The 26,376-nt window shown below is 28.7% G+C and overlaps 2 pseudogenes; one reads left to right on the top strand and one right to left on the bottom strand.

Annotated features, from left to right (window-relative positions):
* Window positions 1-4,650: 4,650 nt before the first annotated feature.
* LOC149512628 (uncharacterized) lies at window positions 4,651-7,668 on the bottom strand (annotated as a pseudogene).
* A 10,765-nt stretch (window positions 7,669-18,433) lies between these two features.
* On the top strand, window positions 18,434-22,149 carry LOC111307100 (late embryogenesis abundant protein D-34-like; annotated as a pseudogene).
* The last annotated feature ends 4,227 nt before the right edge of the window (window positions 22,150-26,376 follow it).

The raw sequence follows: 26,376 nt of genomic DNA, 5'->3' as shown, positions 1-26,376 counted from the left end.
GAATATTATACCAAACATATTAATTTAAGATCATTGGTCATCAAATCACCTTGATGATCAAATCACCTTGGTGATCTTATCACCATGGTAATTAGATCACCATGGTAATTAGATCATCACGGTGACCTTGAAAATGATACCAAATGCTAACTAGGTGAAGTTCATAAAATTTTTTATTAGAAATAATTAAATCAAAATCGATAGATTGAACGATTTCATTACATAAATCAAGTGCGAAAATTTTTTTAAAAAATTTAATAAATTTTGATATATATTATTAAGAGTTTATCTTTGATACATTGTTAGTATATAAATTCTATACACTATCAGTAAATTAGATGATACTACTTCATTAATAAGCAAATATCAACATTTAAAATAAATATACAAAAACTAATATTTTTTTTAAAAACCTTACTCATTAATGAGGTGGCATAATTTGATTCACTTTTATTAATAAGATGGTATCATCCTTTTTACTAATGAGCAAATATCAACCCTTAAAATAAATATACAAAAACTAATATTTTTTTTAAAAACTTATTCATTAATGAGGTGGCATAATTTGATTCACTTCAGTAATGAGATGGCATTATCTTATTCACTAACAATATATAGAATCTATACACTGACAGTGCATCAAATATAAATCTTATTTTTAAATAGATATTTTTATTAAAAATATTAAAAGAATTTTTATCATTAAATAAGTATTTATCAAATTTAAATTTTAAATAACATTTTAAAAAAATTTTTTACATATTATTGATTTTTACATTAAATTCTATCAATCTATCAATTTAAATTTTTTATTGAGATTTTTATTAAATCATTTTAAAAATTCATAAATTTAAGGTATATAACTTAGTGAATAAGTTTTGCACCATTTGTACTTCCTCGTTGCACTACTTATACTACAATAATTAAGATTTTCATTGACGATTTTCTTGTGATCATGAGAAATTTTGTCACAAATATTGTAACAAAATTTTTCTATGACACTATTGTAATAAGTAATTATGATGTATTGTTAGTCAATCACTAACATATTAGTAATTGTGATGGTTTAAACTTTTTCACAATTAAATCATTACTATAAGTATGTTCTAGTGACATAAAATTATTTGTCACTATAGAATTATCACTAATAAAATATACAAATCGACGGAAAGTGATTTTTGATAAGAAGTAATGTACTAGTGATGACATATAAAGTGGTCACTACTATTAGATTTTGTTGTGACAAAAAATAATTTGTCACATAAAACTTTACTTTTTGTTTCAAAAATTTTTGTCACGATTAAATCTAACATATTACTATAGATTATATTTAATCACAATTACAAACTTATAAGTGGCAATTGAAATCATCACTATTGAAAATATTATAATGACTAGAAATTTATTTGTCACAATTTATCTTGACAAATTTTAGATATTAATTTTTTATTGTAATAACAATTTATGTTTTATTTAATTTATTTTTTACTAAAATAACAATTGTAAAAGGTTTTTAAATATAAATATATTCAAACTATTAATATTAAAAATTCATCACTAATGTTAACTTATTAATAGATATTTACAAAACATAACATAAATTTAACACAATATTAAAAAAAATATAAAAAATAAAGATTTATATCAATAAAAATATTTAAAATAGATTTTGTGACATGCAGGTGTTTAATTTTAATTAGTAGTTTTTTTTTTCATAAAAATAGCATTATTCTTAATTTTTGTGATTTGTTTAATTAATTACTTAATTAATATTAATAATATAGCAAACATGTTTAATAGATTGTTTTTATATCAACAATTAATGTGGTAGGTTATTGTTGGTGAGTGGATCCATTTCTCTTCTATTTTTATTTTTGTGATATTCTTGGCTTGTTTTGATAAAAGCTAATATTCCAATTCTTTTGCGAATAACAAAATAATGCAAACGACTATAAAACTTGGGAGAAAAAATAGGGATTTCTTTTTTTTTCTTTATTGCTAAATCCATTGGAGTTGAAAAAATAATTGTGAATTTATGGTCCTATGAGTTCTTTTCATCATCAAGATTTATAATCAAAACGGAAATAAATATTTATACTCAATAAAAATTTTTGTACTTAAACAAAAGTCTTGAATTGAAACTAAAAAAATTATAAATAGTTATTCTAATCATCATCATCATCCTTAGCTTCAACTTCACTTGTTAGTTTTATTTCATCATCATCATCCATAAAAATAAATTTATCATGATCAAAGTCATCATTCTTTTTTGCAACACTTAACATATTAAGATTTAATGGATTTTCTTTAACATTTGTACTGGCTAATTTAGGCCTATCTAAAGACATCATATTATCACCCTCATCCTTTAAGATTTAATGGATTTTCTTCAATATTTATACTGGCTAATTTAGGCCTATCCAAAGACATCATATTATCACCATCATCCTTTGCATTAGATTTGTAGGATCTGAAACCTAACTCTTCATTTTCTTGGCATGGCTTCTATTCTACTTTTTCAAAAGGCAAATCATATAAATCACAAGGTTTTGTTTTTGCCACAACTAGCCAATTGGTATTTTTAATATCTTTTACATAATAAACTTGTTTAGCTTGAAAAGCTAAAATATATGGTTAATTAGTTTTCAACTTATGAGTCACATTGATCATAGGAAACCCAAACTTGTCTTCTTTAAATCCTTTTTAATGATATACATCCCACCAATCACCCTTAAATAAAATGACATTATTTTCTCTAGGATAATTTAATTATATGATGCCTATTAACTCACTAAAATAACTATCATAATGTATAGATTTATGGACCTATCGCTAGATATAGATTAGAGGAGTCGTCACCAATCTTTTTTAGATGTGATCGGCCACCTAATTAAATCTGTCATATTTAAAGAGGAATCTCAAGATTGACTTAGGTACCTTTAAATAGTAAATTTTCATCTACGAAACTAAAGTTTAGGTTTGAGAGTGCAGTTATGCGTGGGGAAGATTATAGCACCCCCACAATGTCCATCCAAATAATGGTACCAATTTGATTTTAGATTATCCAAGCCTTGATCATATTTGTAATTTACCAAATTATTTAATATTAAAAATTAGTCTTAAAATTGTCATAATAGTTTGTAGTAATTTAAGATAATTTTTCACTTAAGGAGTATTCATAGATACTAGTGTTCTATTCTAAGGGGCTCCATCATCAGATTTATTAAAGTACTTTATTTTGAAAAATTAGTAAAGTCTCCCAATAGTTTGGCAGGACTTACTTTGAAGTAGATCTTCCAATAGTTTGGTAAAACTTAATTTGAAGCAATCCTCTAATAGTTTAGAGGATAAAATTTATTTTTTATTATTTATTTATTTTTTGAAAAAAACTAATTTATGAAATTTTCTAATAGTTTGGTAGATTCCATAAACTTGCTTGAAAATGTTTTTTCCTTTTTTTTTCCTTTTGGTTTTTATCCTTTTTTCTCTTTTTTTCATTTATTTGAAAAAGATTTTTTTATTTGTTTTTTTTTAAACTTATTTATTTTTAACAATAAAACAATAGAAAGAATTTTTACAAAATAATAAAATTTATCAAATCAAAATAAAATTAGTAAAATAAAAACTAAAAATAAATTAAAAATCAAATCAAATCAAAAAATATAAATAAAATGGAAAAAAGAAAACTTGCAATAAGGTCGAGTCAAAGTGCGAGTCGCCATGTGGTTAGCAGGTTAGCACACGGATTTTGGGCTGTCAAAACATTACCATTTTGGGTCACTATATAAGCCAAGTTTTAGCATTTTTTTTTCAAAAACCCTCTGCTCTCTCTCTAGCCTCAATTTTCTTTGACTTCTCTCTAGAAACCCAAAAACACCTACCGAAAACTTCAATTGGAAATTGAAAAACCCATTATTTTCTGGAAAAGTCACAAAAGAATTTAATCGAAAACTAGAAAACCCACCAATTTTTGGAAAATTGGCCAAAATCTGGTCAAGAAATTCAACATCTCATAAAAAATTCATCAAAAAATTCATATTCTTTTCAAAAACCTAGATTTCCCTAAAAAAAAAATTTCCCAGATTTGCCTAGATTTTTCTAGATCTCTTCAGAAATCTTCTAACGACTTAAATCACACTTTAGAAATCTAGATCTAAACCCAGAAACTTCCAAACATACCTAGAATTACAGAATCAAAATCCCAGCAACCCAAAAACTTAAACACTGAGTTCTTTCACCAAATCCACCATTTTTTCCAAAATCCACCCTTTTCTTTAAAAATCAATCGTTTCCCCCCAAAAACAACCATGTCTTCCATGAAATTTTCTCTTTCAATTTATAGGCAATCCTCAATCAATTTAAAGATCAGGCATAATCTAATCCAAGGATTCAAGCCAGACTTGATTTTATCTGAGCATGATTTCTGGCTAATTCCTTGCTGGTTTATCTAGATTAAAACTGAAAATGAATTAAAACATTTGATTGTGTGAATTCAATTTCAATTTTCAATTTCCTAGATCACTGGTCAAGAAGAAAAGAAAATGGAAAATATAAAATAATAATAATAATAATAATAATCATCATCATCATAATAATAATACCATAGTAGTAACAAATACATTACTAATAAAGAATAATAAAACTTGTTTATCAAGCCCAAGAGCTAGTGACCTTCACTTCCTTCATCATGAATTTAGTGACCTGTGATAAATGATAATCATTAAATATCCAAAATTAGACACTAAAAAAATGATATTTACAAACATTTTCAATACTTACATATTTCTTAAATCACTGATGAAATTCTTTTGAGTCTCTTTTCTCTACATTTCTAAGATTGCTCTTGAGTTTTTCTTTATGCATACTTGATACTTTATAAGAAATAAAATACATGTAGATATTTAGAAAAAAATATAAATCATAAAAAAATTACATAAGAACTAACTGCAAAGGTTAGATCATTTAACAAATTCTTTGATCTCTTTACAATTTTCTAGAACATACATTCCAGCTTGAGCCCATTCAGTCAAACTTAACTTTTTATTTTTTTTCCAAGTAATGGCTTGCCAGCTTGAGAAAAACATGTATCCTTGTATAAAAATAGTCAACACTTCTTTTGTAATTCCTTCCGACCTGATTCAACCTAGTATCAATTTCACATAAATATCTTGAACAAAAATGCATGCATTTTTTCATGACATATGCTTCAGCAATTGATCATTCTGGTCGTGTCTTATTTCTAACATATGATTTTAGCTTATGTAAAAATCGCTCAATAGAATATATCCATTGAAATTGTATTAGCCTAGCAAAATTTGCCTCACTTGCTAAATTAATTGTTAAATGCACCCTTATGTCAAAAAATGAATGAGGAAATATCTTCTCTAACTTACACAAAGTTAATGGAATTGATTGTTCAAGTTGCTCTAAGTCATTAACATGTAAGTTTTTAGCACATCACCCTTTTAAATAAGTATTCAAACTTAATTAATGCTTTAGATACCACTTTACATAACAAAACATATAGAGTTAAAGGAAGATACCAATGTAAAAATACATGACAATCATGAAAGTTCATTCCAAAAACCTTACACTCATTAAAATTCACACAACGAGAAATACTAGAAGAATAGCTGTTTGGAACTTTTAAATCAATTAAAAACTAACAAAATGCTTGTTTTTCTTCTATTGAAGTTGTATAACATGCTGGGTGAAACACATACCTGTCATCACTTATAAGAGTGGCATGAAGCTCAGGTCTTATAGCCATGCACTCTAAATCAAAATGAGCATTGATATTATTTTTTATTTTGCCCTTAATGTTTAGTAAAGTCCTAAGAATGTTGTCATAAATGTTTTTCTCAATGTGCATGACATCTAGATTATGTCACAATTTTAGCATTTTCCAATACAGCAATTAAAAAAATACTCTTTTTCTTCCAATTATTAAGCAGTAAAAGCTCTCCGCACTTTATTTTTTTTAGAGTTTTACCAAATGTCACCTATTTAAGAAAAAATATTTACCAAGCGTGGAGTTAAAAAAATTATAGTGAGAATATAATAATATATTTAAATAGTTAAAAAATTAAAGAAATTTACCTAAGAAAATTGCTTATACTATTTAAGCATATCATCCCCAGGTAATTGTTTTGGTGTACACTGCTTTTCTTTTGTACAATTAAAGGCTTTACCATTGTTCCTCCATGAATGACTAAGTGGTAAGAAATGACAATGAGCTAGATAACATGTTTTAAGTCAATTTTAAAGCCTGTGAGATGATGTACTCATATTGCAAGTAGGACATGATAAAATAGAATAAGCAAAAAAATCATTTATGGTCCATAAAATAGTCGCATGTAACTAAAAGCTACTTTCTAAATATGCATAATACGTATCCACTTATTTCTCCTAAAAATCTTTCAACTTATTTACCAATAGCTTAAAGAACACATCGATGTCATTTCTATGAGACTTATGACCAGGAATGAGTAGCAACATCATGAAATAAAGATCTTTCATACACAACTTAGGTGGTAAATTATAAGGAATTATTACAATTGACCATACACTATAAGAAGTGTTGATATTCCTAAATAGATTGAAGCCATCACTTGCTAGGCCAAGTTTAACATTACATGGATCTGTTGCAGAGGAAGGGTGTAACGAGTCAAAGCTTTTCCAAGCTAAAAAATTTGTTAGATGTCCCATAAACCCATCATTAAAAGGTTTTCTTTAAGCCACCTCATTCTATAGCAATCTTTAATGACATGTACAATCTTTGTAAGCATGGAACTAACAAAAAATATTGTAAAATTTTTTGCACAATCATTTTCCTAGGACTTTGCTAATTAGTCATCTTTCCATCTTTTCCATCACTTTTCCATCTAGATTCACCACAAGTTGGATAAGATTGAGCATTTTCATATTTTTTTCTATAAAGGATGCAATTATTTACTTAAGCATCAATCTTCACATATTCAAGCCCTAAATCTTGAGCAATGTTCTTATTTTCAGAGAATGAGTGAGGAATTTTATTACTTTTAGGGAATGCTTTTGCTAGTATTTTAAATAAAGTATCAATTGCTTTTGTATTAACTCCATAGAAACACTTTAAATTCAATATTTGAACAATGAATGATAGCTTGACAACCAGGATATAGTTATTGTTCTACTTTTTGCAATAATTTATAAAACTTAGTAGCTTTCTTATTTGGGGTAGTGGAACTAAATCTAGTAGATTCTTCAGGTTGCTCATTGAAATCATTGGGGCTAACTCTAATATATTCATCATCACTCATTTAAGCATCAAATTGTTGAGCAAAATTTGCATTAGCATGTCCAAAATGACACACCATATCATGCATGCCATCATCATCACTTTTATCGCTTTCATAAGCAATCTCATTAGTGCTATCTTCATTAGAATTGTACAAGCACTCATCATGATGGAACCACTACTTATAGTCTTTCTTTATCCCATGTATGATCAAGTGTTCATAAATAGACTCGTGTCCTAAATAATTTATTGTTACACTTCTTACACGGATGACGAGCTACTTTTCTTTCATCAATATGTCCGAAAGCAAATTAAAGAAATTCATTAACTACTTTCTCATATTGAGGCAATCGTCTATCAGAAATTTCCATCAAACTTTTATCAATGGCCATTTATCTTGCACCAAAATACTATATATGACTTAGCCAAGGATTTTACTTTTAATCGAAAAATAATTTCATATTTTTATCAAAATTTAAAATTTGCATAATATATGTATATATATTAAAAACAAACTACCACTTTAATTAATATGACCATGGTCTTAATTTAACCACAAATAAAAAACTACCATTCTTATAACTATTTACCAGCTTCAAAGATCAACTTTATTGTAGGGTAGTGACAAGATTTTCTCTTGGTTTGATGTAATACACACAGGATCCCATGCACATTCTAATTCTGCATCTCTAGCTTATTAGAAATACTGATGCAGGCAACCCTATGCACATTCTTGGCAACAAACAGTTGAGATTTAATTATAGGTTTAGCAAACTCTAAATAAATCTATAAAAAAAAGGTTCATAAGTAGCTATTACCATTACTTTGGTCATTTCCCATAGGATGAACAACTTTGTCATCTTTTGTTTTGTAAGAATTTAAGAGATAGAAAAGAGCCTTTATCAAGTTAGGGTACTATTGGACAACTGCAAAAGCCTAAGAAATGGATATAAACATGTTTAAGCATTCCTTCGTAAAAAATAGGAGATTTAATTGCAAAACATAAAGTTTGAATTTTAATTTATAATCCCATAGAATAAATCAATTCACGGAGCATTAAAGCTTTTGCTAAGATTCCTAAGGAAGCATAATTAAATCTAAAATAGAAAATTACTCTAATTTATTCCAAATATGGTAAAATGATAATAGTATATGTAACTTTCATAACCATCTACGCGTAATGGGGGATTTCTAAATATATCAGCACAGTAAGAAGCTTAGTTCAAAGCTTCTTGATTTTTTGGTTTATCAATTTGGGGTCCACATCATTTAACGATGGTGGTTCTCAAAATTCTACTCTAGACTGCCAAAGTTTTTTTCCATGATTCAAATAAATGCAAACATTAAAATACAACAAAAGAAATAGAAAATGGTAAAACCATGAATTCATTTATGTATTTGTTTTTCTTTAAGCACATAATATTATATCACTTGCAATTTCAAGCAAGCATAGCAATCCCATGATCGTGTAAAACCATTGCCAGCAGAACATCAGTCAAAAATCTAACTTGCCATGAAAGAATGATAGAAATAAAAAATAAGTAGAATATAAAACAACAATAAAGTAGAACAATAGTTAATGGTTATTTTCAACCTAAAGGAATAAGCTAGAATAAGCTAATCCAGTTAAATTATTGCTTTTAAAGTATAATATACATCAATATTTGAGTAAATTATTGTGTTAGACTCTAAAATTCAAACAAATAGGACATCATGTTGCAGACTTCAAAAATAAGAATCTAATGGTTTGTATACCATTAAATTTATTCAAAAGACCTAAAATAATTTGATTAAATTTTATTTTCATCAATTTTTTCAATATGACTTTAGGTTGAAGCATATTATATTCCAACTGTAGCTCCAAAAGAGGTGCTTGTTCTTTTTCTTGCTATAGGAATGGAATTTCATCTGAAAAATGAAAAAGACAGCAGAGTCGACACAAGTGAGGCAAAGAGAAGGGTTTTAAAAAAATGTGACTGGCAAGAAAAATAAACACTTTAAGCTTTCTTATGCAATACTTTTGGAATAACTTGTTCTAATGGGTTGGTGTTTGTTATGGGCTCGGATGAGAAATCAACTACATAGAAAAAATGGAGCACGCAAGCCATAAGAAAATGTCGAAATGGTAACTCATATAGCTTCATTCCTTTGGTAACTCATTGTGGTCCATTTTTGTTGAAACTTCATGGTATTATGTTTAGAGGATTTTGTTTATATATATATATATATATATGATGTTAGACTTTGTTTTGTTTATAAAGTTTATGGATTAATAATTATGAATGGTACATTTTATGAAAAAATGTCGGATTGTTTATTATAATTTTTCTTTAAAGTAAATTCTTTAATAGAACTATTGATTTTGGGAATGATTTGCATTTTCATATGACACTAACATTATTCATTTTGTGACTTATGACTTTAGATTTGAAATTGTAAGAAAGAATGCAATTATTCTTGAAGAGATTATCAATTAGATAAAGTATGCATCTTTAAATTGATTTAGTGATCGATTGATTAATCAAATTAGTTTGATTTAATTGATTTATTCGGTTGCTATAATCATTGTGGTCAAGTTAAGTCAAGGATCTCCAAATCACCCAATGTGATCATTGTAGAAAATTTATTTATGGTATATTAATTTCTTTTCATGTTGAAATTATAATATTATATCTTAATAGGAGTCTAATAAAAAATAATTTAATTAATTGATGGTAATATTCATAATTGATAATAATAATAATAATAATAATAATAATAATAATAATAATAATAATAATAATAATAATCAATTAATAATCCATAAATATTTAAATATTATTAAAAATTAATTACCATCATGTCAATACATAAGATTTAAAAAAACAAATTCAAAGTCAAATGAAAGTTATAGAGGTTTCTAATATTATCAAATATCATTATTTAATATGTTATGCAATGATAATTTTAAATATAAGAACAAAGGATAAAATATAAAAATAATTTTTGATTAATAAATATAAATCTTTATTCAAATTAGTTTCTTAGCACATTTTTTTTAAAAAATAACATATAGGTGATAATATTAATATTTTATTTAATTTTTTATGTAATAAAGATTAAAAAAACTATTTGAAATAAAACTAATTATGAAATTATTAAATTTAAAGCATTCCAAAAAATTAAGATGATATATTTTTAAAAAATTAATGTAGATAAGAATGTTTTAATCTTTACAAACTCCAAGTTAAATATCATGGTGTTGTTAGATATTATGGCTAACATTTTGTTATCCACCCTAAGATATCTTTTAATTTTATTTAAAAGATATTAATGGTTTAATAATTATTATGTTAAAAAAAATCTTTTTGATCAATAAATAATGAAAAGAGTTTTTTTTTGTTTTATTTATGAAATAATTAATGAAAGTAATTAAAACAAAATGGTATTAATGAATGAAAGAAATCGCTTCACTCTTTCTACTTATAAATTGATACATTCTATCCATAAACAGTATGTATTAAGTCAATGGGTCAAGAGAGAGAAAAATAAAAAAATTTATAAAACACCATCTCTAAATAAAAAATAATTATGGATCATGATAAATTTTTCTTTCAATTAGGAAATTGTCAAAATCATCTTTTTTTAAGACCTTAGACATTAAAACTATCCAATATATATTAATATATATATCCTTGCATAAATGAAATATAGTAGTAAACTATATGTATTAATGAAGAAACACATAACATACTAAATATATATTTATTAGATTAATGAATATTTATTAATATATATATATAAATAAAAGTATATAATATGTAAAGAAAGGTAATGAAAGTGGCATAATAAATGTAAGATAAAATAAATGACACTTACTAGTCATTAAATTGTAAATAATATAAATTTTGCATTGTGTATGTAGGACACAATAATTATGTGAAATTTATGTACGATAGTTTCTAGGTATTTTGTTTATTAACAACAGTAATACCTTCTACATATGTATGTTTTGGATTATTATTATTATTAAAATAATTGTTATGATTATTTATTTTGATATCTATAGTATGTATAATTTGTTAGTCACCAAAGTGGCCTAATTGATAAGTTTTTATAGATGTCAAATTAAATAAAATTCAATTACTCATGTTATGTGATGCTATAAATGAGATGACATGACAATGTATATTTATTGAGTAAATTGAAGTTCAATGATTATAAAATATTTAAGGATCGCCCAAAGGTAGATTGGTTAATTTTATAATCATGAACATAATCGTGGTTGATTAATATAATTCATTAGATATTTTCCATATCCAAAGATAGAAAGTATGTCTAATTGGAGTATATATAATTGGCAATTATGTGAAATCAAAATTAAGCATTAATTATGTTTACTATTGTACATTGTTGGATCACTCTAAGGAGAACTTTAATGTACATTTAATGTTTATATGTATGTTATTTGAATCCATATCATTTATTTAAGTTATAACTTAAAGCATTAATGTATGAGCATTCTATCTATTTCGCAACATTTGTTTTTATTTCCCTTCATTCGTAAGCTTTGTCTATTACAAAGTTAAATGGGCTTAATTTTTTTGAATGGTGTGAATAAATCTAGTATCGTTTAGGTGTTTTAGATCTTGATTTTGCACTTCTGATTGATAGGCCTGTTACTATTACTGATTCTAGCAGTATTGAACAAAAATCTTTTCACAATGCTTGGGAAAGATCAAATAGACTGAGTTTAATGTTTATGTGAATGATAGTAGCAAACAACATTAAGTCAACGATTTCTAAAATTGATAATGCTAAAGAATTTTTGAAGTTCGTGAAAGATATATCTCAATTTGACTCTACTAATAAGTCACTTGTTGGGATATTAATGGGTACGTTAACTACCATGAAATTTGATGGTTTTTGTACCATGCATGAGCATATCACTAAAATGTCAAGCATAGTAGCATAATTAAGATCCATGAGAATGGAAGTGAGTGAAAGTATTCTTGAACAATTTATTATAAATTCCTTGCCTCTTGAGCATGGTCCATTCCAAATAAATTACAACACTATAAAGGATAAATGGAATGTGACTGAACAACAAAGTATGCTTATTTAAGAGGAAGCTAGGCTTAAGAAGCAAGGAATTCAGTTAATTAATCTCATAAGCTAGCCAAGAGCTTAAAAAAAACCAGTAAAGAAAAATGAAAAAGGCAATAAAGACTACTAAAGATTAATGTGTCATCTGTCTAAATCTACAAGGAGGAACAAAAGAAATATAAGTGTCATTTTTGTGAAAAGTCTAGACACTATCAGAAAGATTGCTTAAAATGTAAGGTATAGTCTAAAAGGAAAGGTAAGCCTAGTGCTTTCATATGTTTTGAATCAAATTTGGCAGAAGTTCCTTATAATATTTGGTGGATTGGTTTTGGTTACACCACTCATATTTCAAATACGATGTAAGGATTCCTTATGATCCAAACTATAAATCCAAATGAAAATTTTGTTTTTATAAAAAACTAAGTCAAAGCTTCGATTGATGCCATTGCAACCTACCATTTAATTTTAAACATTAGACACCATTTAGATCTTTTTCATACTCTTTATGTTCATTCCATTTCTTAAAATCTAGTTTCTTTATCTAAACTTGGTACATCTAGATATTCTTTTAAGTTTGAAAATGGATGTTTCAATTTATTTAAACATAATCATTTTATTGGCTCCGATATTCTGTGTGATGGTTTATAAAAATTGAATCTTGATAACTTTTTTATTGAGACTTTATTGACCTTGCATCATAATGTTAGTACTAAACGTTGTTTAATGAATGAAAATTTAGCTTACTTATGACATAAATGTTTGGGTCATATATCTAAAGAAAGAACACAAAGATTGATAAAGAATGAAATCTTTCCTAATTTGAATTTTTTTGATTTTGATATTTGTATGGATTGTATTAAGGGAAAATACACAAAAACATAATTAATAAAGCAGCTACAAGAAGCACACAACTCTTTGTGATTATACACAATGATATTTGTAGATCTTTAGATATTTTATTTTTTGGTGGAAAAGAGTACTTTATCACCTTTATTGATGATTTTTCACGTTATGGTTATGTCTACTTATTGCATAAAAAATCTTAGTTAGTAAATGCCTTGGAGGTATTTATTAATGAGGTTGGAAGATAATTATATAGTAAGGTAAAAATTGTTAGATCTAATAGAAGTGGTGAATATTATGGAAGGTATGATGAAAATAGACAATGTCCTGGTGCAGTTGCTAAATTCCTTGAAAAGTGCGACATATATGCTCAATACACAATGCTAGGTACACTTCAACAAAATGATATTGTTGAAAGGTATAATTGTTCCTTAATGGACATGGTTAGGACTATGTCAAGTAATTTTTCTTTAACCTTATCATTATGGATGTATGCTTTAAAAACTGCCATATATTTGTTAAACAGGGTTTCTAGTAAGGTAGTTCCAAAAACTCATTTTGAACCATGGGTGGGAAAAAAACCTAGTTTAAGGCACTTGTATATTTGTAGTTGCCTAGCAAAAGTAAGAATTTATAATTCACATGAAAAGAAATTGGATTCTAGAACAATCAGTGGTTTTTTCATTGGTTATATAGAAAAATCCAAAGGGTATAGTTTGGTTATCCTAGTCATAGTACAAGAATTGTTGAAACTGGAAATTCTAGGTTTATTGAAAAAGGCAAAATGAGTAGGAATGTGGAACCACGTAAAGTGAAACTTCAAGAAGTTATGATGCAAATTCCTTTACTTATAACTTTTTCTTAAATTGTTGTTCCTATAGTTGTTGAACAGTTTAATAATTTACAAGAATAATAAATAAATGATCAAACACCCTATAATGAAATTGTTAACAATAAACCTACAGTGGATGAGCTACATGAGGTAGCATTAAAAAGGTATTAAAGGCAAAAGAGATATGTTATTTTTTATGAATATGTGACTTATCTACAAGAGTCAATATTTGACTTAAGAATTGACAAAGATCCAGTTTCATTTTCACAAGCCATAAAAAATGTTAATTCTAGCAAATGGTTAGATGTCATGAAGGAAGAGTTAAAATCAATGGCTCATAATGATGTCTGGGATTTTGTTAAATTGTCTAAAGATTGTAAAAGAGTTAGGTGTAAATAGATCTTCAAGACTAAATATGATCAAATGGCAATATTAAATGATACAAGGCTAGACTCGTTGCCAAAGTTTTACTAAAAAGGATGACATTGACTATAAAGAGACCTTTTCTCTGGTTTTTAAGAAGGACTCATTTAGAATTATTATGGCAATAGTGGATCATTATGACTTAAAGCTACATCAAATAGATGTGAAAACAACTTTTTTGAATGGGAATTTAAGGGAAAAAGTTTATATAGACTAACTCAAGGGTTTTTAAGTTAAAGGAAAGGAACGCATGGTGTGTAAACTTAAGAAGTCAATATATGGACTTAAACAAGCTTCCCAACAATGATATCTTAAGTTCAATGATACTATTAATTTCTTTAGATTTAAGGAAAATATTGTTAATTGGTGTATATATCTAAAAGTTAGTAGAAGTAAGTTTATATTTTTGATTTTGTATGTTGGTGATATTTTATTTACTACTAATGATCTTAGCTTATTACATGAGATTGAGAAATTCTCTCTATGAATTTTGAAATGAAAGATATGGGTAAGGCATCCTATATAATTGGAATTGAAAAATTCCATGATAGATTACAAAGATTGTTAGGATTATTTCAGAAAACATATATTAATAGAATTCTAAAGAGATTTAAAATGAAAAAATGCTCTAAAAGTTTTAATTCAAAAAGAGATAAATAGAGTCTTATGCAATACCCAAAGAATGAATTGAAATGCAAATAAATGGAACAAATTCTTTATGCATTTATTATTGGAAACTTGATGTATGCCCAAACTTGTACCAAACTAGACATTGGTTTTAGTATTAGAATGCTAGGTAGGTAATAAAGTAGTCCAAGATTAGATCATTGAAGGGTTGCAAAGAAAGTATTAAGATACTTACAAGGAACAAAATATAACATTCTCATTTATAAGAGGTCCAATCATCTTAAGGTGGTAGGATATTCAGATTCAGATCTTGTTGGGTGTGTAGATAGCAAAAAATCCACATATGGATATTTGTTTCTTTTAGTCGGTGGAGCAATCTTATGAAAAAGTGTAAAGCAATCTGTCATTATTGCATCTTTTATGAAAGCTGAGTTTGTGGCATGCTTTAAGGTCACTATTCATGGTTTTATGGTTGTAGAACTTTATTTGATGACTTGGAATTTCGACAGTATTGTCAAGCTATCGAAAATTTTTTATGAAATGTTGTAGCAGTCTTCTTTTCTAAAAATGAAAAGTATTCAAAAAGTGCTAAACACATAAAATTGAAATACTTTGTCATTAAAGAAGAAGTCCAAAAACAAAGCATGTCAATTAAACACGTTAGCACTGATCTTATGGTTATTGATTCATTAACAAAAGGTTTGCCACTAAAGACATTTAATGAATATGTCAAAAAAGACATTATTAAAAGCCATTATTGACATTATAGTAAAGTTTTATATTCTTTATAAAATTGACATTTTGAGCTCTTTTAAGTACTATTTCTAACATATTAATGCACCCTATTCCATTAATTAGTATATATAAATGATTGAATTATATGAATATGAATAGGATTTGTCTCTAACGAAGACATTATTGAACATTATGGCATCTTTCATTAATGGTCATGTGGTATATAGAACTAATAATAAGATACATAAAAGGAATTATGTCAAGTTAATGACATACAATCGCTATGATCTTTATTAGTTTTTGCTCAATGATGATTTACGATTTAAGAAATGATTTAACTTATATTATGTGCATTATGTTTTATTATTAAACCATAAAGTTGAATAACTCTATGTAAGCCAAGTGAAAGAATGTTAAATATTATAGCTAATGTTTTGTTATCCAATTTTAAATATCTTTTAATTTTATTTAAAAGATATTAATTGTTTAATAATTATTATGTCTAAAAAAATCCATTTGATCTATAAATAATAAAAAGAGTTTTTTTTTGTTTTATTTATGAAATAATTAATGAAAGTAATTAAAGCAAAAAAGGAAAAATTTTGTTTAAAATTGATATGGTGATGGAATGTATGAATTGAATGGTATTAATAAATGAAAGAAATTACTTCACTCTTTCTGCCTATAAATTGATACATGCTATCCATTAAGAGTCTGTGTTAAGTTAACTGGTCAAGAGAGACAAAAACAAAAAAAATTATAAAACACCATTTCTAAATAAAAAATAATTATGGATCAAGGTATTATTTCTCTTTAATTAGAAAATTGTGAAAATCATCTTGTTCTAAGACCTTAGACATTAGGACTATACAAAATTAAGATTTGGTTTGCATAATAAAAGAAAATCCAACAAGTATAAAAAATAACGGATTACCTGACAATTGACTATGTTTAAAGATGACAAAAAAATTTACTTAACAATTGACTACACCATTTAAAGATGAAAAAAAAAAAAGTAATGTTAGAACTCTAGCCATTTAATCTTACTGCTTCAAAATTAGGGGGAAGGGGAGAAGAAATATTTAATTAGGCAGCAATATTTTGTTTCTACATAATAACACAATAAATAAAAGACAAACAATATAAAATGAAATAAACCTTAGCCATCAAGTCTATTATGAGAATCTCATAATACTTCTTTGTTTAAAATTTTATCTCTAATATGATTAAATATTCATTCTTTAATTTTACTTTAATTTAAACAATTGATTTTTTTTAGGGAATTGTAGTTTATGATTTTTTATGGTTTAAAAATATGAAATTTTTAATCATTAAAAAATTAAAATAAGGGTACGTGTGTGTTCATTTTGTTGTAAGAGATGAATTTAAGGGGGTCAAATGAGAATTTAAAGTATTTGTTCTATGTTTATTTGTTTATTTATTTTGCATTGTAGAAACACTTATGTTTTTATTCAACTATAACATATCTTTACCTTACGTTTGACTCAAGGAAGTAAAAAGAAGTACTATTCTAGTGCCCATGCTGGTGAGACATATGATTGAAATTATAAAAGTTAAAAGGCTTAAGGGAAAAGAATAGAAGTTTATTAGCAATGCAAAAACTAAAATATAACAAATTTCAAACAAAAAAATGGAGCTGATAGAGTGTAATTTTTTGAACAAAAAAAAGCCTTAAATTGTTTTCTAAGAATTGTTCGAACAAAAAAAGCCATTCAAATTTTTGAACAAAAAAAGTTTATTAGTAGTGCAATTTTTCATCCCTATCTAATAACAACAAAACCCCAAGTTAAACCATAATAGGAAAACCCCAAGTTCTATGTTTATGTTGCTTCATTATTTTGGATGATTTATATAGAAATAGTTTCTATTTGTTCTTTACTTGCTTGGTTTTATAAAAAGTAAATTTATCTTTAATACTTTTGTTTATAATTAACTATATTTTTTATACCCTTGTTTATTTATTTATCTCAAGTAAATTAAATTTAGAATTATTAAAGGATATTGTAGGACTTTCGAATTTTATGAATTGTGATTATGGTTATGTATTCTAATTGAAAAATTAATTAGTTTTTAAGAACAAAATGGTTAATTTTTTATGATGAAAGTCTTTAGCAAATTCAAGTGATGCACAACATGTTACTCTCCATATTGCAGATGAGTCTTAAGTTGCCCATGTGCCTAATCAAATACCTAATACTTTACTTGAGAACTAAAAAATTGAGATAAGTGTAGAAGGACAAATTGTTTGCTTCCACAGGTAATGTGATTTTGAAAAATATATGTAACAATGTTTTAAGTAAGTTAGGTGGTAAATATGATTGTTTATGAAGTTATATGTTTTCTAATTGTAAACTTTTTTGATAAGGAATGGAGTTTCTAATAAAAAAGGAAGGGGACCAACGAAAAATACAAAATTGGCCAAAAAGAAATTGAAAGATAATAATCTTGATATCTAGTTTCCTAATTCATACTATAAGGTATGTGGTAAGGATACCAATCTCTTCAAGGCAGAAGTAACAAATTGCGTTTAGCAAAATGCACCTCTTCAAGTCACTAGTTGGAAAAAAATTCTTCACAATGATATTAAGACAATGCGTATCTTCTCAAAGGTATGTTACATATACATATATTTAAAGTTTTTGGTTTTTATGAATACAAAATTTAATATGATAAAGTGTTTCTTGATTTATATTTTTCTTATTATATTAACAAAGGCATAATAAAGAGACATGTTCTCTACAAACATGGGGCTATACATTTTGATTGGGTTGCATCATCCCTTCTTGCATACAATACAACATATGGGTACTAAATCCATTAATTATGTTTTATGCATATAATTCAAATTCACGATTTCATCTTTACAATCAATAGTAATTGAAAACAAGCAAATTAATTGCAAGTTGACTAAAAATAGGTAAAAATATGGCATTTATATATATTTATATTGCATTTTATAGTTCATATAGGCAAATAAATTCAAATGAGTTTCATATAATTTTTATTATGTTTTTAGTGTTATTTATTCTGAATTTTTTATTTGAATTGTAGGATAAGTTTACTTTCTTAGATGATGTATATCTCCATGTGATGAAATAAGTGCAAGCTTAATACAAGAATCACCATTACCATTTGTAACAAATCTATCTCAAGAGCAATAATTGTCTAATTGATGTAGATCCAAACGATTGGCAATGGCTAATTGCCAATAAATGGACTACAAATAAATTTAAGGTAGCTTGTTTATTCAATAAATTTAACTATATTTTGTTATCTATGTTATAAAATTATTTTTTTTACTATAATATAGGCTCAAAGTGAACGAATTACAGCTAATAGGGGATATCAACAAATAGGATCCATTATGGGAACAAAGTCAATTGCTAAAAAGGATCATGAAATGGTAAAATCAAGTTTAATATACAATAAAAAGTCAAATTCATGCTTAATTTAGATAAGTTTTTAATTAATTATGTTTATACTTGTTTATTTACTTTTTTGTTCTTTAAAAAGATAAAGATTCAGAAGAATCGTCAGATGCTGTGACACTTTTGAAAGCAACACGAATAAGACTTAATGGAACTTGGTCTGTTCAAAATGGTGAAGAAATAATAGAATAGAAATTATTTAAAATTTTGTTTGTGATTTAATAGTAAATTTATTAATTTGAAAAACTTTAATTATTATTTATACCATGTAGAACAAACTTCAAGAAGAGGGTGAAAAAAATTAGGAGAAGATTTCATATGCATCGATACCATTAGTGGAGAACAAAGTCAAATTACTCACGTGGTGTAGGTGTTGGAGGGATTACATCTACCTTTCCAGAAAAAAGTTGCATTATTGTAAAAGTTAAGGTAGTAAAGAAATGTGCAAAGAAAATTGTTGAAAAACTTATTGAAATCATAAAAAAACAAGAGGAGGCCAACATCCAACTTAAAAAAAATATGAAAGCTCAACGTGAAGAATTCATGGTTCAAGGTAGGGCTATTGAGAAACAAACAATGAAATTGAAACAAGTGAAAGATTAATTTCTAGTATGTTATCCAATTCATCTACATCAAATTCTCCAAGTAACGATGTAAATACAATAACTAAAAAATTAATGTCACTTATTAATATTATAATAACAATTATAAAAGATAATTTTTACTATTCATTGATTTATTTATTATTCTTATTTTTATTTGTTTTGTAGAAAAATAGTGAAGAGTAAACTTTGCTTGGATTAACTATGGACTTCTAGCTTGGATTTTCACTTGGACAGTATCATATTTGTGGACTAAATTTTTTTCTTTTAGTAATTATTTAGTTATTTGGTAGAAAAATATTAGTATGATTTTATTGATAATTGTATTTTGGATAATACTTTTGAGATTGGATTTAGAAAATTAAAAACATGATATATATTTTGGTATTTTATTTATCATTATTGTTATCATTTTCTTTTATTTTTAAAATAGATAAGGTGACCACATTTTTATGTCACTATAATCATATTTTATTTTGAAACAACTTTTTAGTGACTATTATTTTGTAATTACAAATGCAATTTTTTGTTACAATTATTTTTTATAGTCACTAATAATAGTTTTCTTTTTTATAAATTGATAAATTTTATTGTGTCAATAACTAATTTATTAGTGATGAAAATTATTGTAAAAAATAATTTTCATATTTGTGACATAATTCATTCGATACTATTTCAATGAACGCTAGTGAATAAAATTTTGTTATTAATAAAAATAGCATAAGTTATTATGATTTTATAACTATTGCTATATTTTTAGAATCAATATTATCGTCATAAAAAATCATGTTATTGTGACAACTTTTTTCATCACTATTTTAATTTTTTTTAAATCGAACAACTTATTACAATAAAATGAATTATTGAGATAATTTATTTTAATAAAATATTCTAATACTTTTAATGTCAAAATTTATGTCACAAAAAACAGAATCGCTATTGTGCCAACTTAAATAATATCATTACTAATACAATAATAATGAAATTATTTATAATGACCCTCAAAATTGATTAACTAAATTTTACATTTTTAATCACAAATTTTTTCTCCACTTCCATCTTCTATAACAATTTTCAGCAAAGTGTCTGAGTTCACGAATTAGATCATGCTAAGAGCCACCACGTGTACATTCACGTGTCACTTCGAGCCACGTATCAACGCCCCAAAGACTCCAATCCAGCAGGCAAACCCTATATATACTCTCTGTACAAAGGTTGACCCGGAAAACACCAACGAGAGTGACAGAAATCCAGACAGAATCAAATTGTATTGATTGAAATGCACTCAAGAGCATCATTTTCATTGAACCAAGATAAGCTAGGGACAGCCGAGGAGGCCTCAAGTAGCAGCTCAACCAGAGAACCAATAGTTTATCAAATACGGAGATGTTTTCAACGTAAGAGGCGAGCTTGCCAATAAACCTTTTGCACCCCAAGATGCCGCAGTGATGCGGACAGCTGAAACCGAGGTGCTTGGTCAGACCTAGAAAGGTGGAACAACTGCTGTCATGCAAGCTGCTGCCACACGAAATGAGCAAGCTGGTCTTGGTTGGTCACCATGATATCACAAACGTTACCGGAGAACACAAGGCGTCAGCATTTCTGAAACTGATGTTTCAGGCCACCGTATAATCACGGAATCAGTTGCTGGACAGGTCTCTCACCTTTCTTTTTCCTTGATATTCCTCTTGAAACTAACCTCCATTCACTCTTGCAGTACAATTTACAGTATGTGTTTTCTTATTTTCATTAAGGTTGTTGGACAATATGTTCAAGCTACGCCAGTTTTGACAACTCAAGTAATAACTATAGAGGAAGCACTTGAAGCAACGGCTCTAACCGCGGATGATAAATTTGTTGATCAAAGTGATGGGGCAGCTATTCAAGCAGCAGAGGTCAGAGCTGCAGGTTCTAACGCTATAATCCCTGGTGGACTCGCATCTACAGCTCAATCGCCGCTGCTTATAATGCATCCGTTAATCGCAGTGAGGAAAAGATCAGGCTTAATGAAGTTTAAACGGTACATAATTACTTGGGTTTTTCTTAAATTGCAGAATTTTGATTGTTCAAGCGGTTTGTATTAGAGAGTAATGAGATTTAATTTGTTTACAGGATGCAACTGCAAAGTTACCTGCGAATGAGGGAGTGACAAGGCAGGATGCTAAAGGAGTGGTGAGTGCAGAGCTTAGAAACAATCAGAATGTAGCCACCCACCCATTTGGAGTGGCCGCTTCTATTGCTGCCGCTGCTAGGCTTAACAAGAACGTCAACATTTAATAGTAGTTAATTACATCTATAGTTTTTTATGACGTTACCGGGTGAAAAATTTTAGCCTGGACTTAGCCGTAAAATGGTGCATCTTTTTGTAAAATATAAAACGAGTTGAAACGAAATGCAGATGCTTTTTGTCAATGCTACAACAATTTAGGACTTTTTGGGCTGAATGTGAATTGTCAAGAAGATGACTCTAGTGGGCTAACTTCTGAAATGGACCATATGCCTTAATCCATAAGGCTCAAAGATCTGACAGATAAGGGAATCTCTCTTCCTCAAGTGGAGAGCCAGAGACTCCAGTTGGTTTCTTAATGTCTCGCACATTCATAAGATGTGTAAAGGTAAAACTGCCTTGACCGGAATCAGTTATTGTTTTAAAAGATAATAACCCAATCTATCAGCATCAGGATGATTCCCAGCTAACCAAGCAAATGATTTGGACCTGAACGAGGGGATGACAGAATCTTGATGATGCCCTGCCCCCACTTTGTATGATTCCAGCTCGGTTATGTACCTCTATAATTGAAGTAAAAGACACCAAGAAAAACTTTGATTTTAAATTTAAAGAGATGAAAAGCCTCCACTCACCACTCACCACTCCCCCCTCCCCCCTCCCCCTCTTCCATTTTGGTTTTTCATTTTGTTTTTTGTTTTGTTTTGTTTTTTTTTTGTTTTTTGCTTTTTGATATTTGTTTTTTTTTTTTCTCATTTTGAGTGATATATGGTAACTATAAGTGAAGTCACAGGGCAGACTTGTTATTTTTCCTCACTAGGAGAACATGATAATACAGGCCCCCCGTCAGCCTCTTTTTTCCCTGGGTAAGGACAATAATATGGAGTAGAAAAAAAAAAACTCTCATAAGGTCTTTTGCAAAGAAAGAGGGATGACGCTGAAACCCACCTATAAAAAACAGGCAGTTCGATTTTCAATAACGTTTGCATAAGCTGCCACAACCTTGTCTTTCTCTACCTATAAAGATAAGATGCTTTAGATTCTTTTTACAACCAAGCTTTTTTCCAGCAATCTGAACAAACATGGCTGTGGTGAATTGGGGATGAACTTCAGCATATTGCACAAATTGAAGTGTATTTAGGTCACGGACACGCTGGATTTTTACGCCAAATTGGATTGTTGGCGATGTGATTTGAAATGTAACTTATATTGCGTTCGCATTGAGCTAAATAAAGGAGTTATAATCCTGTACTCCTGTTTGATTGTACTATCTTGAGCATACAAATTTGGGGTATGTCGATGGTGTTTTTGCATGTTGGTTAGAGGAGAAGTGGCTTAGTGGTTGTGTGAGGGTCAACTGGAACCTACAACAAAAAAATACGGTTAACGGCACCGAAGTTGGATTTTTGAGACACACTTCGATATTTAAGTCGGTTAAATACTTAGAGGTTTTGCAAGGAAAAAGGTATATAGTCAATACACAAGAAGCTTCAAGAGAAAGGATTCTTAGTTTTTACCATAACGAACCTTCCTTTTATCTTATTTTTGAGAGCAAAAGTGATAATATGATTAAGACAGTTGATAGTTAATAAATTTATATAAAGTTTGAAAAAAAATCACATGAGTGATTGTAGATTATATTTAATAATTTTAAATAAATATAAATTATCTTTAATAAACATAAAAAAATTAAAGATCAATTGATTTATTTTAAAATGATGTATTGATGAAACATTGACGGCGGTATTTGGACTAGTCCCTTCAAAGCGAGGGCAAGCCCATTTTGTGGTGACGAGTAATATCAATCCTCACATGTGGTGACATGGTAAAGGGGCGTGTATTGATTTGAAGATCGTAGGAGTTACCTCGTTAATTAAGTAAATAAGTATAACAACTGTCCTGAGGGGGTTATAAAGTGACTGACCTCGTACCTTTGGTAAGATTTGGGGAAGATGCACTTGAAGGGGGTCATTTTGATGATGAATGGTTTGGTCGGGCCGTACGTGATGACCTGTCCCTTTTGTGGTGAGAGATGCTGTTTTGGCGAGCTGTGTTGATAACGTGTCTCTTTAAGGCAAGAGATACTGTTATGGCAAGCTGTGGTGATCACATGTCTTTTGCTTAGTGAGGGATGCGAGTTTGGCATGCAGTGTATTTTGTCAAGGTACAAAGAAAAATAACAGGTGAGGTCTAGAGAAATTTTTGTATCGAATGCTATGTAGTACTGTGAATGAAACACATCTATGGGTGTGTTGTGGGGCACGTGCTCATGTTTTTGACATGTGCGGCTGCATAAGACATGGTGTAATAGGGTCGAAAAGTTGTCAATCACAATAACTAGGATAAATTTGAAATTGTACCAGTTTAACGAAAGGGGAAATAAATGTGCCTTTTTTATAAAGTGTGTAACCAAAAGATCGACTTTATTTAGGAATTTACCTAGATTGTTTGGTGACCGACTGAAATGGTGTTTTAATTCGTATCATTTTAATCGTGTTGTTTAGCTAAGTATAAATAGGGAAGATAGAAAAATTTCAGACTCAAATTTCAGACTCACTTTGTAATTTGTTAAGTAATAAAGAGGTTTTTGTTGTTTGGGTGCTGTGTACTTCACTGTCAAGGTGTTTTTGTGGGTAAGTTTTTTGGGTTTCAAGTTTTTGTTTGCTCAATTTTTGTGAGCAAATGCCACCAAAGAGAAGAATAGCTATTGAAAGTTCGAGCGACGATGAAGGTACCAAGGTGCTTGCTGATGGTAACAGAGTTTAGGGTAGATGAGAGGGAGTTCAAGGGAGAGGCCGTAGGGGCCAGGGGTCTCAGGGTTGCAGTGGCCATGGTTGCGGCATTGTAATCAGGGAAATAGGGCTCTTGGGTCCGAGGGAAGTGCCCCTAGAAGCGGTAAGGGTAAAGGGAAAGGCAAGGGGAAAGAGGTGGTGATTGAAGAGCCTACGGATGTGGCATAAGGGATGTGGCCACCAGATATTTACCTATTTATAGCCACTCCGGCCATGGTAGAGCAAAGTCCTAGACTGCGTGGCATTCAATCTAGGGAACTCTATGTACTCTATGTCGCTATCGCTAAAAGGCTTCACCATTAGACAGATCAAGGCTAATGAAAGAATGGCAAGGTTTTATCTGCATAACTTCCACCATGGATCCATTTGCCGTTGCACCCCTTCTTTCATCTGGTGTTGGCATTTTTCAATCTAGCGACCTCTTAGATGGCGTTGAATGCTTAGGCTATTATGGTTACCTATTTTATTTACTGCTGTTTAAAGAAATGGGTTCCCTTAGTCAACGTGATCCTGGTGCTGTACATGTTGAGTGGGATCAATAGGTGGCTATATTATCTCCAGTCCCACAGGGGTCATGCATGGTGGAGCTGTAATCCTACAGCCATTTGTTATATCATAGATTCGTAGTGGCCCGCGCTAAGACGCCTGGTGTGCGGTTCAATTTTAAGACTAAGTGGTCTCATGCCAGTACCTTCATAAGGGAAACTCCAAAGCTTAGGAAGGATGAGCTAATGCAAGTGAATGCTCTAAAGGATGAGAAGCTATCATATTTGGAGTTGACCACCTGCAAGAACATTCGCAACTACTACCCCATCCCATGTGAGCATCAGAGCTTATTTGCTGATGTTTAAGAGGTGCTAGACTAGGATGGAGGTTAGGGTGGGCAGGAAGAGGGCCCAAAGGTAAAGAGAATATGGTAGTAAAAAATGTAAATTGGTTGTTTTATGTTGCCTTGTGCATTGTATTGTTGTATTAACGATTGGTGTTGATTTGGAATTGTTGTGTTTATTGTTACAGTGAAATAGGCAATAGTCAAGCCCAATAAATCTGTGGCTCGTAAAAGGAGTCCTCCAACCGGTGACATGTAGTAAATAACAGAGGAAATATAAGCTGTGACTACCCCTATTGGTGTGTAGTAGAAAGTTGGCGCGCAGAACACTAGAGGGGTCAGGGTAGTGAAGGGGGTTAGGTGTGGGTGTGCCTATTTCTGGCTTGCCATATGCTGTGATTGTTGCTTAGAGTAATTGCGTTATACTTTGTCGAGTCTAATTGTGTTTAACTGATTTTAATATTTTTGTTTGATTTACAAATGATACATTAGTACTCGTAAATTACTCGAATTCGATTTGAATAAAATTCGAATTCGACTCGATTATTATCGAATCGAATTCGAGTTCAAGTAACTCGACTCATTAATTGAATCGAGTTCAAATATTTTTATATCCGATTCGAGTAGCTTACGAGTTTAATCAAATTTTTATATTT

Source organism: Durio zibethinus, chromosome 22, assembly GCF_047325235.1.
Source record: "Durio zibethinus cultivar Kanyao isolate XHJ-2024 chromosome 22, ASM4732523v1, whole genome shotgun sequence".
In the NCBI taxonomy this organism is placed as follows: domain Eukaryota; kingdom Viridiplantae; phylum Streptophyta; class Magnoliopsida; order Malvales; family Malvaceae; genus Durio; species Durio zibethinus.
The sequence above is the reverse complement of the archived record's forward strand: the minus strand, read 5'-3'. Positions and strand labels throughout refer to the sequence as shown.